General features: G+C 47.1%; 1 protein-coding gene across 2 annotated transcripts in view; it reads right to left on the reverse strand.

Annotated features, from left to right (window-relative positions):
* IL11RA (interleukin 11 receptor subunit alpha) overlaps positions 1-23,599 on the reverse strand; it is a 205,978-nt gene that overhangs the window by 131,624 nt on the left and 50,755 nt on the right. Inside the window, exon 1 of one of the 2 annotated variants that reach the window (XM_033936499.1) lies at positions 3,761-3,890. The exons of the other annotated variant lie outside the window; for it this stretch is intronic. The gene's annotated coding sequence lies outside the window, so the exon portion shown is untranslated. Of the gene's footprint in view, positions 1-3,760; positions 3,891-23,599 lie in introns of those variants that run through there. 2 annotated transcript variants of the gene reach the window in all.

Raw genomic sequence — 23,599 nt, forward strand, 5'->3', positions numbered from 1 at the left:
AACCCCCCTCATTATACTGGAAATTTAACTTTTTCCCTGTATTGGGGGGGAAAAAGTTAAGTTTTCAGTATAATGTGTGGAGTTACACCCCCCCCAACATGGCAGCGTGAGGCAGCGCGATCCCACACCCCATCAGAGCCCTTTAAAATATGGGTTTTCTTCAGCGCGATTAAGCCCTGCGCTCAGTTGTTCACCCTCGGTTGTCAGCGCGCCTTTGTCCTCACGCAATTTTGACCCGTCACCACATTTGCATGGCAGAGTCTGCCAGGAAGCTCGGGAAAAAAAAAATCTGGAGCCGGTTTAGCGACCATCGCGAAAGGCATGGTAAGTTTTGTTTGTCCTTCTGCCGTGTTCTGTGAGAGCCTGCAGCGCGAATGACACCACAGGAAAGGGCAACGTTTATGCTCAGCCATCAGAGTATCCCGTGGCTTGTGACGAACAGCTCGGGGATTGTGTTGGCTGAACACATTAGTGTTGATGGTCTCGTTAAATAGGAGATCCATAAATAATTCTATATCTACCCCCATAATTTGCATAGCATCAACAGAAAAAGTGAATAAACGCTTTAATCCTTATCCACGAAATATCTCTCAATTTTTTTAATGCCCACAAAAGGTGGCACAAAAGTTCAATGTTCTATAGTACTTTTCAATGTCTTAAAACAAAGAGGTTCCTTTTAACCCTTTCAGGACCATAAGGATCGTAGGCCAATTTTTGTGGTTTTGACGACATTTTTATGGTAAAAAGGGCTTGCAGATGCCAAAAAATTGATTTTTTTTGTGAAATATCATTATTTTTATTTAAAAAAATCACACTTCTGGCTTATGGACAGTGTGGCAAGTGAATCTTCTCGTCAATCTGGCAACGACGCTAATGAATGAATGTCGGAACCAGTTTGTTTACATAAAGGCAGTATCATATGGAATCCGTACATATCAAATTTAGAACTGTAGACTATCCCAATCAAAATTTATAGGATTTTAAAGTTATGGGACAAATAGGTCCCTTGGTCCTGAAAGGGTTAAGTGGGTTTCTTTTTTATTTAAAAATTACCCCAAACAGAGGAACATCAGAAACCTTTACCTGGGACAGGGATCATGGGGCCTCTTATAGCGCACAGCTCTTTCAGCACCCACTTCACCCAGTCCCAGTTATTTTTAATCATTTGTTCCCCCCCCCTCCCCCAACCTCCCTATTTCTATAACAAATGACAAAGGAAGAAATGATTAAAAACTGGCCCTGGTGAAGTGGGACCCAAGTAAAGGTTTCTGCAGCTTTAACCACACTGCGCCACTCTAGAAATCAAAATGTAATGAAAGTGAGCCAAGTATAGTACAATCCAGCCTTTGTGACATCACCGATGAGGTTGGTGGAATGAGGCATTATGACATCACAATACCAACTCTGGTTATCTGATGCTGAAATTCTTCACACTATTTATTTACTTAGTTTTCTATACCGTTCTCCCAGGGGGAGCTCAGAATAGTTTACATGGATTTAGTCAGGTACTCAAGCCTTTTTCCTTGTCTGTCCCAGTAGGCTTACAATCAATGGGGATTAAGTGACTTACCCAAAGTCACAAGGATCAGTGCAAGATTTGAACCCACAACCTTAGGGTGCTAACACTTAGCTCTAACCAGTGCACCACACACTCTTACCTTACGTTAAGTGCATATAAATCCATCCACCTCTGGGTTCTAAAAATGGCATCCAATTTTGGGTGCCCAAAATTGCGCACAATCCTGAGATCTGCATGCAAATAAATTAGTTAACAAACCAATCAATTCATAATTGGCTGTTAACATTCAATTACTGATGCTAATTGGCTCTAATTTGGATTTGCGCATGGATCTGATTGTGCACAACCCACAGCATTCCAAAGAATTGCGTGCATTATTACAGAATTTGGGGGCTGCGCACCAGGATTTTTTTTCCCAATCATTTTTATAAATTTTTCAATGCACCAGGATTTACACCAGGTTTCTGTTGGTATAAGTCATAAGAGTTGCTATACTGGGACAGACTGCAGGTCCATCAAGCCCAGTATCCTGTTTCCAACAGTGGCCAACCAAGGTCAAGATCCCAAAGAGATTTTATGCTGCAATCCAAAGAACAAGCAGTGGATTTCTCCAAGTTCATCTTAATAATGGCTTATGGACTTCTCTTTTAGGAACATAAGAACATAAGAAATGCCTCCGCTGGGTCAGACCTGAGGTCCATCGCGCCCAGCAGTCCGCTCACGCGGCGGCCCATCAGGTCCAGGACCTGTGCAGTAATCTTTTATCTATACCCCTCTATCCCCTTTTCCAGCAGGAAATTGTCCAATCCTTTCTTAAACCCCAGTACCGTTCGCTGCCCTATAACGGAAGTTATCCAAATCTTTTTTAAACCCTGCTAAGCTAACTGCTTTCACCACATTCTTTCGCAATGAATTCCAGAGTTTTAATTACACATTGAGTATCAAAGTTGGGTACTGGAATACGCACGCAGCCCACACAGCACCCTTCACAGAATAGTATTGAGCATGACTTTTTCCTAGCCTGCTTTTTGGCGCTATTTACTGAATCTGGCCCTCCTTGTGAATATCCTGAAAAACCAACTGGCTGGGAGTCCTCCAGGCATGTTTGGGAGCCAGTGCCCCAGAATCTGAAACACACTTTCTGTCTAGGAAACCAAATCAAATCGGACCGATCCCTGACAGAAAGTAAACGCCAGCAAAAACCTGAGCTTGGTCACGGGTGAGGAGTGCAGAGAACAAGGCACCAGAAAATTAGAAATACAAAAATGGAACTGGAGAGCCCAGACAAACAGAAACAGAATTCCGTTTCCGTTGTGATGTTCTTCTTTTTTTTCCAAAATTTTTCATAAAATATTCATGGAAAAAAATGTACTGTACATTTCCAAACACAAACAGAAAACATCCGAGACCCCCAAAGAATTCTGGTGACCTGAGAGAAACAGCAGCTAGAACAGCGTGGGAAGGACGGTGGCCGTTTTTGCACTTCTGGACTCACAAGAGAAAGTGAACATGAACTCAAACACTTTGCACTTGCCTTAACTAGGGTAAAGGCTGCTTTTTATTGGCAAATCAGATCCCCTGTATGCTCTTTCTGAGCCCTGGAATGTCTCTTTTCCCCTTCTTCGGGGGTAGCAATTTGACCTCCTTTTTCCTCCTTGAGCCAAAGAACTAACTGGACAACAAACATCAGGCAGAGGAGAATGTGAGACAGAAAAGTGGCAAAAAGAAATGCAAGATACAAGTGGAGAGACACCCAGGCAGGATGAGCGGCAGAGACAGAGGCAAAGGCTGAAAGAGAAACATAAGGGCCACGGCCCATCTAGTCTGCCCACCCTAATGACCCTCCCCTACCTTTCTCTGTGAAGGGATCCCACTGACGATCCCATTTTGTCTTAAAATCAGAGAAGTGCAAGCGATTCCCTGGACAGCAGACGGAAGATGAAAGCAATAGGAGAGGACATGGGAAAGGAGACCGAATATAAGCAACAGGGGGGAAAAAGCAAGCAAGAAAGAATGGGGACAAAAAGGCAAAGCAGACTTGTTTATACAAGAAAGAGAACAGAGACAAATAAAGGACATGCTGTGGATGATAGAGTTTTTTCCTGAAACCACAGGCTCCTTCCCTGTAAAGCCTGGCTTTGTAGCTGAAGCCATGCTGTCTGGGTCTTACTTTCATTCCTTCCCTCCCCCCCCCCCCCCCACTCAAAAAAAGAAACTTAAAAGCCCCCTGTCGCCTCTCACCTTCAGCTGCTTCTGCCCTATCCCATCTTCGCCCAGCCGCTGCGGATTCACCAAGATCTAAAGGCGACTGGCAGCCACCAAAAATTTTAAAAAAAAACCCACGACCAAAAAAACTTTATAAATCTTCCCTCCGCTCCCTCCCTCTTCCTGGCCTGTTCGCCTCTCAGCAACTTGAAACTTGAATCCAGTGCATAAGCAAAGCCAAAAATGCAAATACCATATACTCATCCAGAAAACAAGGGGGGGGGGAACATCTGAATTTCCACCCCCACCCCCCTCTTCTCCTAAGACAGGCTTTGCCAACACTGAACGCACGCACAATCATGAAGGCTGCAAAGAAAGAGGAAGATGAAATGAATGTGGTGGGTGCAGAAGTTGTAAAGCCGAGCGATGTGGGTGAAGAGGATGTAATTTTGAAGCTGGGACTGGGAGCAGTGACAGTGCAGCATTCCAGGTCTCTGTGGCTCATGGAGGCGCTCCTTAGCTTGAATGGCCAGGTGACTCACTAGTGTGGCATGCCTGATTCCCCCCCCCCCCCCAACCACCATTTCACTTTCTACTGATGAGCAAACAGGAATTGAGGCACAGGTGAAAGGAGAACGGCTCAGGAATAATTTAAGGAAATATTTATACATGAAAAGGGTGAATGCGTCGAATGGCCTCCCACTGGAGGTGGTGGAGGCGAAGACTGCGTCTGAATGGAAGAAAGCATGGGCCACTCACAGAGGATCTCTAAGGGAGAGGGAGGGAGCTTAGTAGTTGGTACGGGTGCTTTCCATGTTTCTAGTAACAGAGAAGTGGGTTCTGCATACCCAACCCTCTAAGCCATGTCTGTCTACCCAAGTTAGAATGTAAGCTCTTCTGAGCAGGGACTGTCTATTTAATTTCACAATGTGCAGCGCTGTGTGCACCCTTTAGCACTATAGAAATGTTAAATACTAGTAGTACTACAGTAGAATCTTGGTTAACCGGCACTCACCCAACCGGCAAAAAAAATGTTCCTTGAAGCACCAGCAGCAACGGTCCTGAGCCACAAACCCCCTCCCTTCAATGCCTCAAAGAACTTGAAGTGGTGACAGTCCAGAGCTGTGAACCCCACCTCCCTCAAGCCCCGAAGCAGCAGAAGCAGATTGCGGTCCTGAACTGCGGTCCATGCATAATTAGCAAGATTCCATGCATAATCCCCAAAGAGTAGCAAGATTCCATGCAGAATCCCCAAACAGTTGCAAGACTCCATGCGGAATCTCCAAAGAGCAGCAACATTCCATGCGTAATCCCCAAAGAGTAGCAAGATTCCATATGGAATCCCCAAAGAGTAGCCACATTCCATGCGTAATCCACAAAGAGTAGAAAGACTCCATGCGGAATCCCCAAAGAGTAGCAAGATCCCATGCGGAATCCCAAAGGGTAGGGAGAGTCCATGCGGAATCCCCCAAAGAGTAGCAAGGCACCATGCAGAATCCTCATAGAGTAGCAAGATTCCATGCGGAATCCCCAAAGAGTAGCAAGATTCCATGCGGAATCCCCAAAAAGTAGCAAGACTCCATGCGGAATCCCCAAAGAGTAGCAAGACTCCATGCGGAATCCTCATAGAGTAGCAATATTTTATGCGGAATGCACAAAGAGTAGCAAGATTCCATGCGTAATCCCCAAAGAGTAGCAAGATTCCATATGGAATCCCCAAAGAGTAGCCACATTCCATGCGTAATCCACAAAGAGTAGAAAGACTCCATGCGGAATCCCCAAAGAGTAGCAAGATCCCATGCGGAATCCCAAAGGGTAGGGAGAGTCCATGCGGAATCCCCCAAAGAGTAGCAAGGCACCATGCAGAATCCTCATAGAGTAGCAAGATTCCATGCGGAATCCCCAAAGAGTAGCAAGACTCCATGCGGAATCCTCATAGAGTAGCAATATTTTATGCGGAATGCACAAAGAGTAGCAAGATTCCATGCGTAATCCCCAAAGAGTAGCAAGATTCCATACGGAATCTCCAAAGAGCAGCAACATTCCATGCGGAATCCCCAAAGAGTAGCAAGACTCCATGCGGAATCCTCATAGAGTAGCAATATTTTATGCGGAATGCACAAAGAGTAGCAAGATTCCATGCGTAATCCCCAAAGAGTAGCAAGATTCCATACGGAATCCCCAAAGAGTAGCCACATTCCATGCGTAATCCCCAAAGAGTAGCAAGGCACCATGCAGAATCCTCATAGAGTAGCAAGATTCCATGCGGAATCCCCAAAGAGTAGCAAGACTCCATGTGGAATCCCCGAAAAGTAGCAAGACTCCATGCGGAATCCCCAGAGTAGCAAGACTCCATGCAGAATCCCCAAAGAGTAGCAAGACTCCAGAAGAGCTTTCCAGTTTTCCACCACTCTCTGGGTGAAGAACTTCCTTACATTTGTACGGAATCTATCCCCTTTCAATTTTAGAGAGTTCCCTCTCGTTCTCCCTACCTTGAAGAGGGTGAACAACCTTTCCTTGTCTACCAAGTCTATTCCCTTCAGTACCTTGAATGTTTCAATCATGTCCCCTCTCAGTGCCCTCTTTTCGAGAGGGAAGAGGCCCAGTTTCTCTAGCCTCTCATTGGACGGCAACTCTTCCAGCCCCTTAACCATTTTATTCGCTCTTCCCTGGACCCTTTCGAGTAGTATTGTGTCATATATGGCGACCAGTGCTGTACGCAATACTCCAGGTGAGGGCGCCCCATGGCCCAGTACAGCGGCACAATAACCTTCTCCGATCTGTTCGTGAATCCTTCTTTATCATTCCTAGCATTCTATTCGCCCTTTTTGCCGCCACTGCGCATTGCGCAGACGGCTTCATCGACTTGTTGATCAGAACTCTCAAGTCTCTTTCCTGGGAAGTCTCTCCAAATACCGCCCCGGACATCCTGTATTTGTGCATGAGATTTTTGTTACGAACATGCATCATGTGACCCAAGTGTGCTAGTTTCACCACTGTGGCATATTATGACCCAGACAGGACACCAAAATCATGTGCTCCTATCTAGAGACTGTCATGGGGACAAATTTTTCCCTGTCCCTGCAGGAACTCATTTTCCCTTCTTGGCGAGTTCTTTTCCTCAAAATTACATTACATTAGTGATTTCTATTCCGCCATTACCTTGCGGTTCAAGGCGGATTACATCCAAACTAAAACAAAATTACATTCAAAATTTGAAGGAATAGAATAAGCGATGACATAGAATTTTTAAGGTAATATATATATTGGGTAAAGAGTTACCAAAGGGAAGTGGAGGTCTTTAGGAGATAAGAATAAGGTGAAATTATGGGTTTTAGATAACATTTGGTAGATAAAAGAGTATTAGAGAGATCTAAGGGTAAATAGAGTGTTGGATATTGGGTTGGGATTGGTTTTATGTGTTTTTTGAAGAGTATGGTTTTAATGTCTCTCCTGAAGGCTTTGTCGTCTGTAGTCGAAGATAACAGAGTGGTGATTTGTCTGTCCAGTTTAGTCTGTCAAAATGTAGTAGAAGTGAGCCAAGTCTAGAACAATGAAGCCATGGTGACATCACAGATGAGGTTGGCTCTTATAGGTGGAATGAGGCATTATGACATCACAATGCCAGCTCTGTCAGAGGCTGAAATTTTTCACCCTATTTATTTATTCAGTTTTCTTTACTGTTCTCCCAAGTAGAGAATGACACCGGGGACAAATTTTTCCCCGTGCTCCCACGGGAACTCATTTTCCTGTCCCATCCTGGCGAGTTCTTTTCTTGTCCCCGCCTCCATCCCTGCAAGCTCCGTCCTCATCTGCACAAGCCCCGAACACTTTAAAATCGTAAATGTTCAAAGCTTGTGCAGATGAGGATGGAGCTGGCAGGGATGGGACAGCATTTGAGACAGATCTCAAGGGGGTGGGGGACGTATGTGACCCCATTGTCTCGCAAGCTTTTTTCAGCCGTGGCACATTCATCTTGGGGCCGCATGATGTCACACGCATGTATGTGCGTGATATTATCACATAGACATATGCGTGTGCTCAGAGGCCCTCCAGAAGCGGCCCTGAGTTCTGGGGCCTTTCAAAACCCGGACAAACTGCCGGGTTTCGGAAATCCCTCCATCTGGTCACCCTAAAATTTCGGTACGCCAGGGGAGGGGGCAGGGAGGAGGAGAGGCACTGGCGCCAGTGCCAGCAGCGCCAGAGGCCTATCTCTCGCAGCGCACCCGGAATCTCGCTCTACAGGGCTCACAGCTGACACGCTCTTCTTTGACTTAGCTAAGGCTTGCGGAGGCCGTGATCAGAAGATTCTCCCAGATTACAAAACGGCAGCAGACCTTATGTACTGACTTAGTTGCATTCAGATTTGAATAAAATGCAAGACTGGCTGGATGCCAGTAGACTGAACTTTAATAGCAGGAAAACAGAAGTAATGTCCTTTGCTGCTAGCGATACATGGGATTTACTTTCAAAAAGTTGGCTTCGGAGCAAATGACAGGTCACAGCTTGAATTACTTATAACTTCTAAGTATTTTGATGTCAGGACAGGCTAGCCCAAAATTCTGACTACTCTTTGTGTGCATTTTTTTTTTTTTTTAATCACAATAAATTTGGATCACCTCAAAATAAATGGTAGGTCAGCAGCAGGACTCGCCTTCAGCCATTCTGGTGTAAATGTGGATCGCATGCGTCCTACCTCACAGTTGGAAGCTGTCAGTTGCTCTACAGTGGAACCTTGCCCATCCACCCCCTTAAAACACTGCTGTTCGATTCAAGGTAAAAAACATGATTTGAATCGATTCTCCTTCCTATCTCCCTGTGTGGCAGCTTTCCATCCCTCCCATACCCCTGTGCAGCACTTCCCGATCAACCCCTCCCTCCCTCCCCCCTTCCCGGTGAGGCCTGACATACCTCCAGGACCTCCTAAAGCAGCGGCGGTGGCATTGGACAGCCAGCAGACGCAGGCTCTGAACAGGCTTGTTCGCGGCCTGCCCCGCCAGGCTTCCCTCTGCTGCGTCAGTGTTTGAAGCTTGTGCGGATGAGGACGGAGCTTGCAGGAATGGGCAGGGACAGGAAAAGAACTCGCCGGGACGAGACGGGAAAATGAGCTCCCGCGGGGAAGGAGAAAAATTTGTCCCCGTGCCATTCTCTATTTCAGAGCCTGAGAAATAGCTAACACCGGCTGGCCTTGGTATCGGACCCCTGAGACAGAAAGCCATGCTGGTAATGGATTTCCAGTGTGTACCCCTTGATCTTATATTGACAACCTGCCTTTCCAGCATGTAGTGTAAGGCAGCTAACACCCCTCAATCATTCCTAGGATCGCCAAAAACAGAATGGAGGATACTGGTAGCAGGTTATTCTCTGCTTATTTTCAGACCTGTTTAAGAATTTTAACCTAGGGAGACAACAGGTTTCTGTAATGAGTCCTTTGGCGTAAGAATAGCCTTACTGGGTCAGACCAATGGTCCATCAGGCCCAGTAGCCCGTTCTCACGGTGGCCAATCCAGGTCTCTAGTACCTGGCCAAAACCCAAGGAGTAGCAATATTCCACGCTACCGATCCAGGGCAAGCAGTGGCTTCCCCCGTGTCTTTCTCAATAACAGACTATGGACTTTTCCTCCAGGAACTTGTCCAAACCTTTCTTAAAACCAGCTACGCTATCCGCTCTTACCACATCCTCTGGCAACGCGTTCCGGAGCTTAACTATTCTCTGAGTGAAAAACAAGTTCCTCTTATTGGTTTTAAGAGTATTTCCCTGTAACTTCATCGAGTGTCCCACCTAGTCTTTGTCATTTTTGACGGAGTGAAAAATCGATCCACTTCTGCCCGTTGTACTCCACTCAGGATTTTGTACATTGCTCTCAAAATTTAATAAAAACTATCCTCCCCCCCTTTTACCACGCAAGAGATTTTTAGCGCCAGCCGGCACGCGGAATGCTCTGCGCTGCTCTGACGGTGCGTTGGAGCAGCACAGAGCATTGGGCGTGCTGGCTGACGCTAAAAACCTTTTGCGTGGTTTTGTAAAAGGGGGGTATATTTGGGGGTAAAAGTTATGTAATCGTACTCTGCAAAGCACATAGGAAAAAGAAAGCAAGGGGGGGATCCTCAGATAAACCCTCTCCATGTCAGCACTGTGCAAATTCAAATGAGCTCCTTTCTACATGAACCAGCTAACAGAATGAAAATATGTGAAGGAAAAAGGCATTTAACTCTGGAGTCCAGTCATGCCTTCCATGCCGGCCTTCATCCATATGGATCTCCAAAATAGTATCAGAATCACTGCCCATGCGTCTGCTGTGGCCGCTCACACTATAGCACTGAAAAATCCTTGAACTGTTCCTTCGTAACTCACGTTTCTAAACACACAGCAGTCCCCAAAACAGGCCAGAGTAGTTTGTGCAACCACAATGACATCTGTGGTCTGACTTCCTACCATGATATGCTTACTCTGTGTGACCACCAACCTCGCCTGCGACACGCATGCCAGGAGCACGCTAGGAAACAGGCGTTGCCATCACAGCAGCTCTCCCGTTGTAAATTGCTAAGGTATTTGTAGCCACAGCTCTGGCCACCATAATTACCAGTATCTCTGGCCCCTATGGCAACCTTTCCTCAACCGGCAGAGGGCCTGAAGGGTTTTACAATGGCCCAGCCCTCCACTCATGCAGCTTGCAAAAACTGTAAAAGCGGTCTCGCACATGATTCAGGTTGTGGCTTCATTAGAGGTCGTTCGGCATATTAAAATGGTTTGGTTTAACACCTCTAAAAGTTGTTCCTTGACAGCAATATTTTTGGGGGGACGGAGAGATGGTTTATTTATGACCCATATTTATGAAGAAAGAGTCACCCATTGTGTGGGTAAATGGACAATACTCGGACTGGAAGAGCGTCACCAGTGGGGTGCCGCAGGGCTCGGTGCTTAGACCCGTGCTTTTCAACATCTTTATAAATGATCTAGACATTGGTACGACGAGTGAGGTGATGAAATTTACGGACGATACAAAGTTATTCAGAGTAGTGAAAACACAGGGGGATTGCGAAGATCTTCAAAGTGACATAATCAAGCTTCAGGAATGGGCATCGACATGGCAGATGAGGTTCAACGTGGATAAGTGTAAAGTGATGCATGTCGGTAAAAAAAATCTCATAAATTAATACAAGATGTCCGGGGCGGTATTTGGAGAGACCCCCCAGTAAAGAGACTCGGGAGTTATGATCAACAAGTCGATGAAGCCGTCCACGCAATGTGCGGCGGCGGCGGCAAAAAGGGGCGAACAGAATTCTAGGAATGATAAAGAAGGGGATCACGAACAGATCGGAGAAGGTTATCATGCCGCTGTACTGGGCCATGGTGTGCCCTCACCTGGAATACTGCGTCCAGCACTGGTCACCATACATGAAGAAGGACACGGTACTACTCAAAAGGGTCCAGAGAAGAGCGACTAAGAACGTTGAGGGTTGGAGGAGCTGCTGTACAGCGAAAGATTAGAGAAACTGGGCCTCTTCTCCCTCGAACAGAAAAGATTGAGAGGGGACATGATCAAAACATTCAAGGTACTGAAGGGAATAGACTTAGTAGATAAGGACAGGTTGTTCACCCTCTCCAAGGTAGAGAGAATGAGAGAGCACTCTCTAAAGTTGAAAGGGGATTGATTCCGTAGAAACGTAAGGAAGTTCTTCTTCACCCAGAGAGTGGTGGAAAACTGGAACACTCTTCCGGAGGCTGTTATAGGGGAAAACACCCTCCAGGGACTCAAGACAAAGTAGATAAGGACAGGTTGTTCACTCTCTCCAAGGTAGAGAGAACGAGAGGGCACTCTCTAAAGTTTAAAGGGGATAGATTCCGTAGAAACGTAAGGAAGTTCTTCTTCACCCAGAGAGTGGTAGAAAACTGAAACGCTCTTCCGGAGGCTGTTATAGGGGAAAACACCCTCCAGGGATTCAAGACAAAGTTAGACAAGTTCCTACTGAACCAGAACGTACGCAGGTAAGGCTAGTCTCAGTTAGGGCACTGGTCTTTGACCTAAGGGCCGCCGCGTGAGCGGACTGCTGGGCACGATGGACCACTGGTCTGACCCAGCAGCAGCAATTCTTATGTTCTTATTGCCAGATACAGTATTCAGGTGCTAAGGTATTTTCCCTATCTGTCCCTTTAGGCTTACAGTTTAACTATGGAACCTGGGGCCATGGGGGGTGGGGTTAGGTGACAATGAGCTGCGCTAGGACTGAACCCACAACCTCACCGTACCGTGGCGGTGGCAACTCTAACCTCTAGGCCACTCCTCTGCTTCCCCCGCTAGCATAACGAAGCAGTTTACAATAAACATTAAGGGGGCCTTTTATAAGGTGTGTTAAATGCTATATTCCTATTGGCATCTTAGCATTTAGCATGCGATACATCAGTTAGTGCACCTCAATAAAAGGACCCCTAAATTAATTAAATTACATTTATAATAGGAAAGATAACACTTTTGTGAAGATATATCAAAGCGAGTTTCCCCATAGGAAGTAAGGGAAACTCGCTTGATTGGTTTGTCCCCCCCGAGGCCACCAGCATTGCTCGCTTCCACCCCACCCCCTACCCCCGAGGCCACTGGCATGCTTCCAACCCACCCCTGAGAACCGGCATCGCCTCCCCCCCCCAAGAATCGGCATCGCCTGCCCGCCCAAACCCAAACCTTTACCCCGATCTGGCACCGGCACACAGCACGTGCCGGTGCCAGAAGATCCTACCTCTTGCCGCCGGGCTGGGCCTTGGGCATCTGCGCATGCTCAAGGCCTTCTGGTTCCCGCTGTCCCCCGAGAATCTCTTGCTGGGGGTAGAACAAGGTGTGACTCGGGCAGAACGGGGGCGGGGCCACAAATCCAGATTTTCGTTCCCGAAAATCTGGTAACCCTAAAGAAAGGATTAGGGGGCACAGTTCCCTCTAAACTGAGCGGGAGTCCTCCAACTCTATTGCTGTCAGTGGGTGGTGATGTTTCAATGTTGTGTTTCCAATCGCTAGCACCAGGCAGACTCTTGTCCCTCACTATTGAAAAGGTGATAGTGACACAGCACCCCCCGCTGGCAGGACTAGGGGTGGCAGACTCCTGCTCAAGTTAGAGAGGAAGTGGTGATTAGGACGGGGGGGTGTTGAAACATTACATTACATTAGTGATTTCTATTCTGCCATTACCTTGTGGTTCAAGGCGGATTACATAAGAATTGTCATGAAATTAGGTAATACATAATGGGTAATTTGAACATTTTAGATTTGATAAGGAGTAGACAGGGTGGTAGGGATGGATCTGATCGTGTTAAATAGGTTTTATGTATTTTTTTGAAGAGTAGGGTTTTTGTTTATTTTTCGAAGGTTTTGTAATCTGTGGTCGAAGACAGCAGATTGGTGAGTTGTCTATTTAGTTTTGCTGCTCTGGTGGCCATTAGGTTGCCATATGGCCACCAGAGCAGCAAAACTAGACCAATCTGCTGTCTTCAACCACAGATTACAAACCCAGAATAGAATGAAAACGGAGTTAACCAGTCTTCCAAAAGACGGGAAATGCCAATAGATTATTTTCTTGCTTTGCTCCACACAAAAACCTCGGAGATACGACAGCATGGGTGTCTAGCAGGAGCCGAGAAAAAAAACAAAACCAAACCCCTTTCAGCAAAGGTCACAGTTCATGCAGACAATAAAGAAGCGAGTCTCACTAGCGCCCGTGGCCTCAACGTGACAATGAGCAACAGATGGGCTGCTTTCTTATTTTCACTATTGGAAACTCTGCCGATATGTGGAGAGGAAAAAAGAGAGGGGGGGGGGTGCCGAGAAGCTGTTTATGAGAGGGAAGGAAGCCTGCTTGGGTTACAAAACGTGGGACCGAGGCGCCGTCGCTCTGCCGGGACAAAAACTCAGCCCAGTTTGATGAGGTGGCAGAAAACAGATTCAGCAGAGAGTGTGGGGGTTGGGAAGGCCGCAGTGCCTTAAACTCCCAGTTACTTTTCTCCTTTGAGTGAGCGGTGAGCGCAATCCATCCAGCCCACTACTAATTACCGTTGCTACTAGGTTTACTTACTTATTTGATTTTTTGGGGCCCGTCCTCCCAAAGGAGCTCAGAATGGGTTACAAATTAGGTACTCGAGCCTTTTCCCTCTCTGTTCCGGCAGGCTCAGTCTATCTAATGTACCTGGGGCAGTAAAGGATTAAGTGACTTGCTCAAGCTCACAAGGAGCAACACAGGGTTTGAACTAGAGAGTTGCGCGGGGGACAGAAATTCCCACCCATCCCTGCCCATCCCCACCAGGATCCTCCCCGTCCCTACCCGTCCCCGTCAGGATCCTCTCCGTCCCCACCCATCCCCGTCAGGATCCTCTCCATCCCCACCCTTCCCCGCCAGGATCCTCTCCGTCCCCGTCAGGATCCTCTCCATCCCCACCCGTCCCCGTCAGGATCCTCTCCGTCCCCACCCGTCCCCATCAGGATCCTCTCCGTCCCCACCCGTCCCCGTCAGGATCCTCTCCGTCCCCACCCGTCCCCGTCAGGATCCTCTCCGTCCCTACCCATCCCCGTCAGGATCCTCTCCGTCCCCACCCGTCCCCGTCAGGATCCTCTCCGTCCCCACCCGTCCCCGTCAGGATCCTCTCCGTCCCCACCCGTCCCCGTCAGGATCCTCTCCGTCCCCACCCGTCCCCTTCAGGATCCTCTCCGTCCCCACCCGTCCCCGTCAGGATCCTCTCCGTCCCCACCCGTCCCCGTCAGGATCCTCTCCGTCCCCACCCATCCCCGTCAGGATCCTCTCGGTCCCCACCCGTCCCCGTCAGGATCCTCTCCGTCCCCACCCGTCCCCGTCAGGATCCTCTCCGTCCCCACCCATCCCCGCAAGGAATAACCTCCATCCCTGCCCATCCCCATAAAAAGCAGCAATTACTTCTGACCGGATCATCAATTCACAGTTTCTTTTGTGTTTGCGCTGCTGTTTTCCTTGTGGAATCTCTTTGGTGGAACCCTTTTTTTTGTTTTCTGTTCAGGTAATTAACTTATAAACCCCCTCTTTTACTAAGGCTGACGTGTCCATTATATTATATGGACAAACCCTGCTTCCAAAGCCTTCCATCCCCGTGGGAGTCCCGTGGGCCAGAGGGGGTCCCCGTGGGAGTCCCATGGGTTATGGGAGGATTCCCACGGGACCCCCGTGGGATCCGCGGGATTCCCGCGATCCCTGTTCCTGTGCAGACCTCTAGTTTGAACCCACAAGCTCAGTGTGTTGGGGGCTGTAGCGCTAACCCAGTGTCTTTAAAACCGTCTGCCCCTAAGAGATTCCAGAATTTGACTTTATTTTTAAAAATTTCCTTCATAAGTATACACTAGATAACATGTATGTCACATACGCAAGAGTCTGTCAATGTTATGAGCGTCTGTGTGTGTAAAGATACAACCGCCCAGACAAGCATCATTCTTTGGCGTTTTTGGTCCTTGAAAACTGACGGCAAATCATTTTATCTTTATTGTTTTATGCAATCGTTATCCTAACTTGAGCGACAAAACAATCGAGGCTTTGTTACCGTTTGGATCTTATCTTTGCGAAAATAAATGGGAAAAAATAGAATGACTGCAGATGGTGGACGGTGAAAGGCGTGTTTGCTTTATTGATTATTGAGCCGTGTTTTAAGTTAATTTGCACTCAAAACCACGCTCGTCCATCGCATTGATTAGCAATTCTATTCTATCTACTTATAGTTTCAAATTTACCCCCTCTTTTACTAAACCGAAATAACAGTTATTAGTGCGGTCCATGGTTTGTTATTGAGAAAGACATGGGGGAAGCCAGAGGATGTGGTAAGAGTGGATAGCGTAGCTGGTTTTAAGAAAGGTTTGGACAAGTTCCTGGAGGAAAAGTCCATAGGCTGTTATTGAGAAAGACATGGGGGAAGCCACTGCTTGCCCTGGATCGGTAGCATGGAATGTTGCTACTCCTTGGGTTTTGGCCAGGTATTAGTGACCTGGATTGGCTACCGTGAGAATGGGCTACCAGGCTTGATGAACCATTGGTCTGACCAAGTAAGGTTATTCTTATGTTCTTCCTGTAAAGTATTCCCACACCTCTTTTTGGGACATCCTGAGAGCTGTATGTGCAGGGCGACCACACAGGACACAAGGGAGATGGGGATGCAAAAATTGCTCCCACTCCATTGTTTGCACAGGGCGCACGCCTGATTTGGCATTCATTAGCTTGATGAGCATTTTGGACAGCTTCCTCTAGGTCAGTGGTCCCCAACCCTGTCCTGGAGGAACCTCAGGCCGATCAGGTTTTCAGGATAGCCCCAATGAATATGCATGGAGCAGATTTGCATGCCTGGCACTTCCATTATATGCAAATCTCTCTCATGCATATTCATTAGGGCTAGCCTGAAAACCCGACTGGCCTTGCGGTCCTCCAGGACAGGGTTGGGAACCGCTGATCTATGTCACTGTATTGTGAAGTATTTGGACATTTAAGATCACTTTACGGATTTTTATAAAGAGTCCAGGTATCGGCATATGGCATCCACAGACTGGCACGCACGCCAAGGTGCCATAGCAAATGCAGAGCCACGTCAGTGAGGGTGAAAGCACAGCCTTGATTGTAGATTTGCCCACTGTTACCAGCAAACTGCGGCACTGTTTACACTCGAAAGTAAAATGTTATAAATCACAGGGAGGAAAGTCATTGGGTGTTTATATAAAAATTAGGTCTAAACCAACAAAGTGGACCAGAAAATGTAATTATATGAATTTGAGATTGCTGCAGAGCTGGATGACTGTGGAGAAAAAATTTGTCCCCCATCCCCGCGAGCTCCATCCTCCTCCCCGTCCTGTCCCTGCGAACTCGGTTCTCATCCCCGCCCCTGTGAGCTCGGTCCCTGTCCCCACCCCCACCCCCGCGAGCTCAGTCCCCGTCCCCACCCCCACCCCCACCCCCGTGAGCTCAGTCCCTGTCCTCGCCCTGTCTATACGAGCTCAGTACCCAACCCCGCCCCCACGAGCTTGGTCCACGTCCCTACCTCCACCCCCGCGAGCTCAGTCCCCGCCCCCACGAGCTCAGTCCCTGTCTATGCGAGCTAAGTCCCTGCCCCCGCAAAGCGTCTGAGCCCATGTGCACAAGCCTCGAATAGTTATGATTTTATATTGAACTTATTTTGTTAAAATATAAAAAGAAACAATATTCTATCCAATTGTCATTTTATAAACACAAAACCCCTGTCTCCTGTCCCCTCCTCCTCACAAATATCCCCTCCACTATTGAGAAAACTGAACAAGCCAAATTACTATTTTATTGATTTAAAAATGTATATACCGCATATTAAGTAGGTGGTTTACAAATTACATACAAATCACCTTAAGATCCATGTACAAACAATAGAAACAAATAAATAGGAATACCATAATCAGGGAGATGTACTTTTAGTGTATTCTTGGACTTCATCCTCCCCACACTGTATCTTAAAATTCAAATCCCTTCTTTACAAAACTCCAGCTTTCATTTATAAGTTATTAATTCCATATACTTCCAAAATCCCTTCTTTACAAAACTCCAGCTTTCATTTATAAGTTATTAATTCCATATACTTCCAATGTTCTATTGGTTAAGATCTACTGAACAGCACTTGCTGACGATTCCCTCTCTTAGAATTATTAATACTAGACTGCAATTGATTTTTTTCTGATACAGCCCCCCAAACTTGGAACTCACTTCCTATTCACTTGAGGGAAGAAAACAACTTAGAAAAATTCAAAAGTAAACTAAAGAGCTTTCTTTTAAAGACGCCTTTGAAAATGAGCCATTTAGTCTTCCAACCAATTTTACTTTTTCTCTCTAAGTTTATTGAAGTAATTTTTAACTTCCCTTTCCCTCTGTATCTCCCTTATATGCCTCTTTAACTTTAAAATAATTTGTAGTTCTTATCCCTCTCTTCCCTTATGTTCTTAGTTTTGTTACGTTTGTCAATCGTCTTGTCAGATCTGATTTTTGTTATTTATTGTATTGTTCCCCACATTTTGTAATTTTATTATGTGCATCGCTTAGAATTATGATTAAGCGATTAATCAAATCTCCATTAAACTTGAAACTTGAAAACATGAACAATGGATAGAGTGGGAAGTTCCCCGGGTCGCAAGCAGCGTTAGAGCTAGGAGTGGGATTTAAACCCGGGCTTCTGGGTTTTTAGCTGCTGCTGGAACTACCAGGCAAATCTCACAATCTGCTCCTACTGAACTGGTTCAGGTGAGGTTTAAGTTTTGAGTTCAGTAAAACCCCACAAGTCAGTTTGCAAAATTTATTTTATGGAGCACGTTTCTGGCCCTAGGGTTTAATTTTTTGTAATTTCTTGCCAAACACCACGCTTGTTTTTTATTTTTTTTTAATATAATGGTGTCAGTGGCAAAGTGAGACTGGCAGACCTCCATCTAGAAACCACTCAGAAAGTGCTGAAGTGATGGGATCCTTTGGAGAGCTGCCTGTAGGGCCGAATGGTGAGTGTCGCTACTGGTTACAAATTATACAGTAGACGGGTGTTAATTGCGCCTCTTTTGGTCTGAATTCTGGGTCGCCTCTGCGTCCAGGTCCCTTTTCGCTTCACACCTCAGAATGGGCAGCTTGGAACTCAGTCAGGGAGAAAGGGGAAACAAGGCCTCCAGTGTCGTCTCAAAAATAGCCCTGAAAATTGGCCGAGCTATTTTTAACCAAGCAAACTGGAGCCTTCAGGCCCAGGGCACTCTGACCTCTGTTTTTGCCTGTGGATCCCTTCTCGTATTTTATGCAGACTCCATTCACATATAACCTCGGTTTGACCTTTTCCTATTGAAGCGGGTCTGAAAATATGAAAGACCAAGTTCAGAAAGAGTTACCAAAGGAATCTGTGTCACCCATGCATGGGGTGCGGAAGGAGGATTGGGAGTACGTGGCAGGGCTTCCACCTAAACCACCCAGAGACACTGCTCACTCCTCCAGAGTGGGGAGGCCGGGACTGCAGGATTAATGTATTATATTCATATCTGTTCTAAAGGTGGGTGTGACAAGCCGAGTGGTCACTTCCCATCACTTCACCACCAGGCTCCTCTGGACACACTACCCTGGTCGTTCTGGCCACCACAGATCATGCCGGTCTCCATCAGTCCCTTAGGTCACCACCGGCCACTCTAACCACCACTGGACTTCTGCGTCTTCTGGCTGCTTCTGGTATCATTACCAGTCTCTCTGCTGGTTGCCACTGTTCCCTCCAGTCCCATTGCCGCTCACTTGCCAGTCACCATCAACCATGATACCATTGATACAGTGGTTCCTGCAAACCTTCATGCCACTGGACACTCAGAGCCACAATACTACTGGTACACTGGTCCCCGCAAACCTTCCTATCACCGGTCACTCAGATATTCTCCCTGAGCACACTGGTCCCTCTGGTTGTTCTGATATAATTAGGCTTACCGAGGGTTATGCCTTTGCCAGCATTCCTTCCCTCAAGGGTCGCCTGAGCTCCAGGAGGAGCTCTACTTTTACAGGTTCTTTGGGAGTCTTGTTTTGTAACCCCTTTTCCACTCAGGGTGATTAGAGAGCTCCCAGGTATCTTTGCAGTATCCATATGCAAATGAGCTCCTTTTTCTGATTCTGAAGCTTCCCTCTGCTGGCTAGTGACATCCCGCCACCTACTTCCCTCAGACTGGGTATATGTAAGCAATCTTCTGCATCAGCCGGTTCCTTGTCTCAAGAGGGTGGATTTGGTATCCACTCTCTCAGGGTTCTCTGAATTAGCACTTACATTCTGGTCACTTCTATTCAGGTGTAACTTTTCCATCCAGGAGTCTTCTAACTCCTGTTGTGAACTTCACCTCCCCTGCAGTCACCCCCTTTCCTTCTCACCTGGGGCTCTATTTTCTTCTTCCTGGATCCTTCTTCACTGAACTAGTAGATAGTTTTGAAATCCCACCACTGCCACAAATTTTGATGGGCTAAGTGGTCACTTTACCGCCTGGCTCCTCTGGACACACTACCCCAGTCAATCTGACCACTACAGATTGTGCCGGTCTCCACCAGTTACTCTAACCATCAATGGACTTCTGAGTCTTCTGGCTGCTTCTGGTACCATTACCAGTATCTCCATTGGTTGCCACCAGTCCCACCATCAGCCACTGGTATACTGGTTCCTGCGAACCTTCCTGTCACCAGTCACTCAGAGCCACAATACTACTAGTCGTGCTGCCTGTTTCAGGGCAAAAAATTTTGATTTAATTTGATTTGGCTTACTGAATTGATTTTTCCATTCAATTCACTTTTCCCACCCAATAGGACTTATTTTTTTTTTTTTTTTTCCAAATGTCCTGGTGGATTTATTTTGTAGCCTTTTCACCCACCCCAGCCCCCTTTGCCCTCTCCAGCCCCAAGCCAGCACTGTAGTGTAAACAAAATAAACAAAAAATACTTTTCCTCTCTCTGCTAGGTCCTAGCTCATGCTCGCAGTCCGACACCAACTCTGGCAGGATACACATTTCAAATCTGACATTTTATTATCACAAAATAGAAAATAAAATCATTTTTCCTACCTTTTGTTGTCTATTCATTTTATTATTCAAATCATGTTGGTCCCAGGCTCTGGTTTCTGTTTGTCTTCTGTTAACTTGATCACCAGGGTCTCCTGCTCATTTGACATCTTCTTTCTCGTGCTCACCATCCATCTTCCATCTTTGTAAATTCCCTTCCACTGCCATATCCAATATTTCTGTTTCTTTCCCACTGTCTACCATCTCTCTCTCTTCCTGACTAGTGCCCTGGGTCAAACCTCTCTATTACCCTCCATGCAGCATCTCTTTCTTCCTGCCCTTCATTACTATGTGCATTATCTCTCCCTGCCCTCTACCCTATGTCCAACATTTATTCCTCTCTCTTCTCCATTTCTCCCTCTCTCTTCTCATGCATGTCTCCCTCCCCTCCAACATATGCAGGATATCTCTCTGTCACCCCTATCTACCTCTGTTGCATCTCTCCCTTCCTCTCTTCCATCACATCTCCACCAATCCTTCCTCTCTCCTCTTCTCTCTCCCTCCATGTGCAGCAGCTTTCCATCCCTCCTATCCCGCTGTGCAGCAGCTTTTCATCCCTCCCTCCTTCCATCCCTCCCCCAGCCCCCTTCGGGCCTCCTAAAGTAGGAGCAGTGGTGGCCACATCTAGAGGGCCTCTGCGCATGCACTTTTTTGAAACTGCTTTCAACTCTTAACTCCCGCTCGCTGCTGTCAGATACCTAGACCCACTATAATCTCCCCAACCCTGAAATGTCCTGTCTAAATTAGATTGTAAGCTCTTCTGAGTAGGGACTGTCTATTGTATGTTAAAATGTACAGCGCTGCATATGCCTTTCAGCGCTATAGAAATAATAAATACTAGTAGTAGTAGGGATGTCAACACAATGACATCACACACATGCGCCCATGCATATGACATCATTATGTCGACTTATGCGCATGCACAGAGGGCCTCCAGACATGGCCCTGAGCTCAGGGACTTCCAAAACCCAGACAAACTGCCAGGTTTTGGAAATCCCTCTGGGCACCCAGACAGCCATCTAAAAAGAGGACATGTCCAGGTTTTGCTAGATCTGCTAAGTCTCCTGCTTTTCTGAGTTATCTTCCCCACGCCTGCGGATCAGCTGCAATCTCCCACTGAGTGGCCTCCCGGTCCAATGGCAGCAGGAAACACTTCATAAAACATCATTTCCTGCTGCTGCTGCACAGCGAGGTCATTCTTTTTTTGCCTTTGTCCACCAATGAGCTGTGCCAGAGCTCTCCAGATTGGATTATTGCAACTCCATCTACTTAAGCCTAACTAAGAGAAACCTCCATAGACTTCAGCAGATTCAGAATGCCGCGGCTAAGCTTATTTTCGCAGAAAGCAAATTCAACCATGTCTCACCACTTCTGTCCAAGCTTCACTGGCTTCCAGTACCCTCCAGGGTCCTCTTTAAATGTGCCTGCTTTGCCTTCAAGATCCTACACGGCATCCTTCCTCCCGTTATTCCACTCTTTTGGAATTCCTCAAACCCTAATTCCACCAGATCCTCCCAAAAATTAAAACTATCATTCCCTTCCCGTGCAGGAAAACTAGGAACATCCCTCCCCTTTAGAACCACAGAACTCTGGAACAACCTTACATCCCCGCTCAGAAATTCAAGCTCCCTCCAACTTTTCCGCAAACACCTGAAAACTTGGCTCTTTTCCAAAATGTAACACCTCCCCCCTCTCTGGTACCCTGGCCCCTCTATACCCTCTTGGTTCCTATCCTATAACCCTTCATTGGAGTTCCTTTCTATCCTAACTCTGTAAACCGTGCCGAGCTCTACGCTTGCGGAGATGGCGCAGTATACAAACCTAAGGTTTAGTTTAGTTTAGTGGAAATAGGTGGAACAATGGGCAGTGGTGAGCAGAGCAATTGGTGGGGATGGGTGGAGGAATGGGCAGGGAGGGTGGAGCAATGGGCACGGAAGGCGGAGCAATGGGTGGAGTGGAGCAATGGGTGGAGTGGGTCAGGCTGGGGGCAGATCCTAAATCTCCTGCTGAGTGGGTTGGCCCTCTTTTTGAGAACATGCCTGGGGGTCCGGATGGCTTTTCAAAACCTAGCACTTTGTCTAGGTTTTGAAAAGCTTTCTTTCGCGCAGTAGAGCAACCATGCATGCGCGGATACAACGCGATGATGTCATCCGCATCTGCGTATGCGTGGATGCCCTGCCTGACGAGAGCAGGCAGCGGGGGCGGGATTGGAGGCAGGGCTGAGGCGGGACCGGGGTGGGAAATGGGGCAGGGCCAGGGCGGGACAGGACAGGGGAGGGTGGGATAGGATGAGCCTGGGGGGTGGGTCTAGAGGTCCGGATTTCCTAGTTGGCCCTCTTGGCAGCTCTGTTATAAACCACACAGGCAATAGGTTCAGATGTTCCAAGTATTGTTCCCCTGGGAGAAAGTTTCCCAGCTGCAGGAGGGAAACATTTTGGTCAGTCCTGGTTTTAAACTTATATCCTAAAGCAATGCGCCATTTGAAGTCTCTTATTTTACCAACTGAATCAAGTACTGCAGGTACGGTTACCATATGACTCCAGAAGGGCAGATTGAGACATCCAGATTTTACTTTCTCTGCTTTCAAAGGAACTAAAACCCAGATGTCTCAATCCATCCTGCTTTTTCTGGAGTGATACGGTAACCCTAGCTGCAGGTCCCACCAGGTTGAGGTTGCCGGAAATCCAGGACTGGTCTAAAATCTCCCTCCCGGGTACAAGTGGATTGATTTTTCACTCCGTCAAAAATTACAAAGACTAGGCGACACTCGATGAAGTTACAGGGAAATACTTTTAAACCCAATAGGAGGAAATGTTTTTTTCACTCAGAGAATAGTTAAGCTCTGGAAGATTGTGGTAAGAGCGGTTAATGTAACTGGTTTTTAAAAAGGTTTGGACAAGTTCCTGGAGGAAAAGTCCATAGTCTGTTATTGAGAAAGACAAGGGGGAAGCCACTGCTTGCCCTGGATCGGTAGCATGGAATGTTGCTACTCTTTGGGTTTTGGCCAGGTACGAGAAACCTGGATTGACCCCCGTGAAGATGGGCCCCTGTGCTTGATGGACCATTGGTCTGAACCAGAAAGGCTATTCTTATGTTCTCCCGCTGTTCTGTACAGCGCAGAATACCAGGTGAGCAGTGCAGAGAAATAACTTCCAAATGTTCAGCACTAATGACATGCAAAACATATGCACACTGTTGAGCATCGGGAAATTATTTTTCGTTACGGGGGAGGAATCTGCTTGGCACGTGCTCACAAGAACTGCATGGCAAGCAAAGCTCTTATGTGCATGCCCACTCATACTGGGGAGCCGGAGACGGGAGG

This window comes from Geotrypetes seraphini, chromosome 1, assembly GCF_902459505.1.
Source record: "Geotrypetes seraphini chromosome 1, aGeoSer1.1, whole genome shotgun sequence".
Classification (NCBI taxonomy): domain Eukaryota; kingdom Metazoa; phylum Chordata; class Amphibia; order Gymnophiona; family Dermophiidae; genus Geotrypetes; species Geotrypetes seraphini.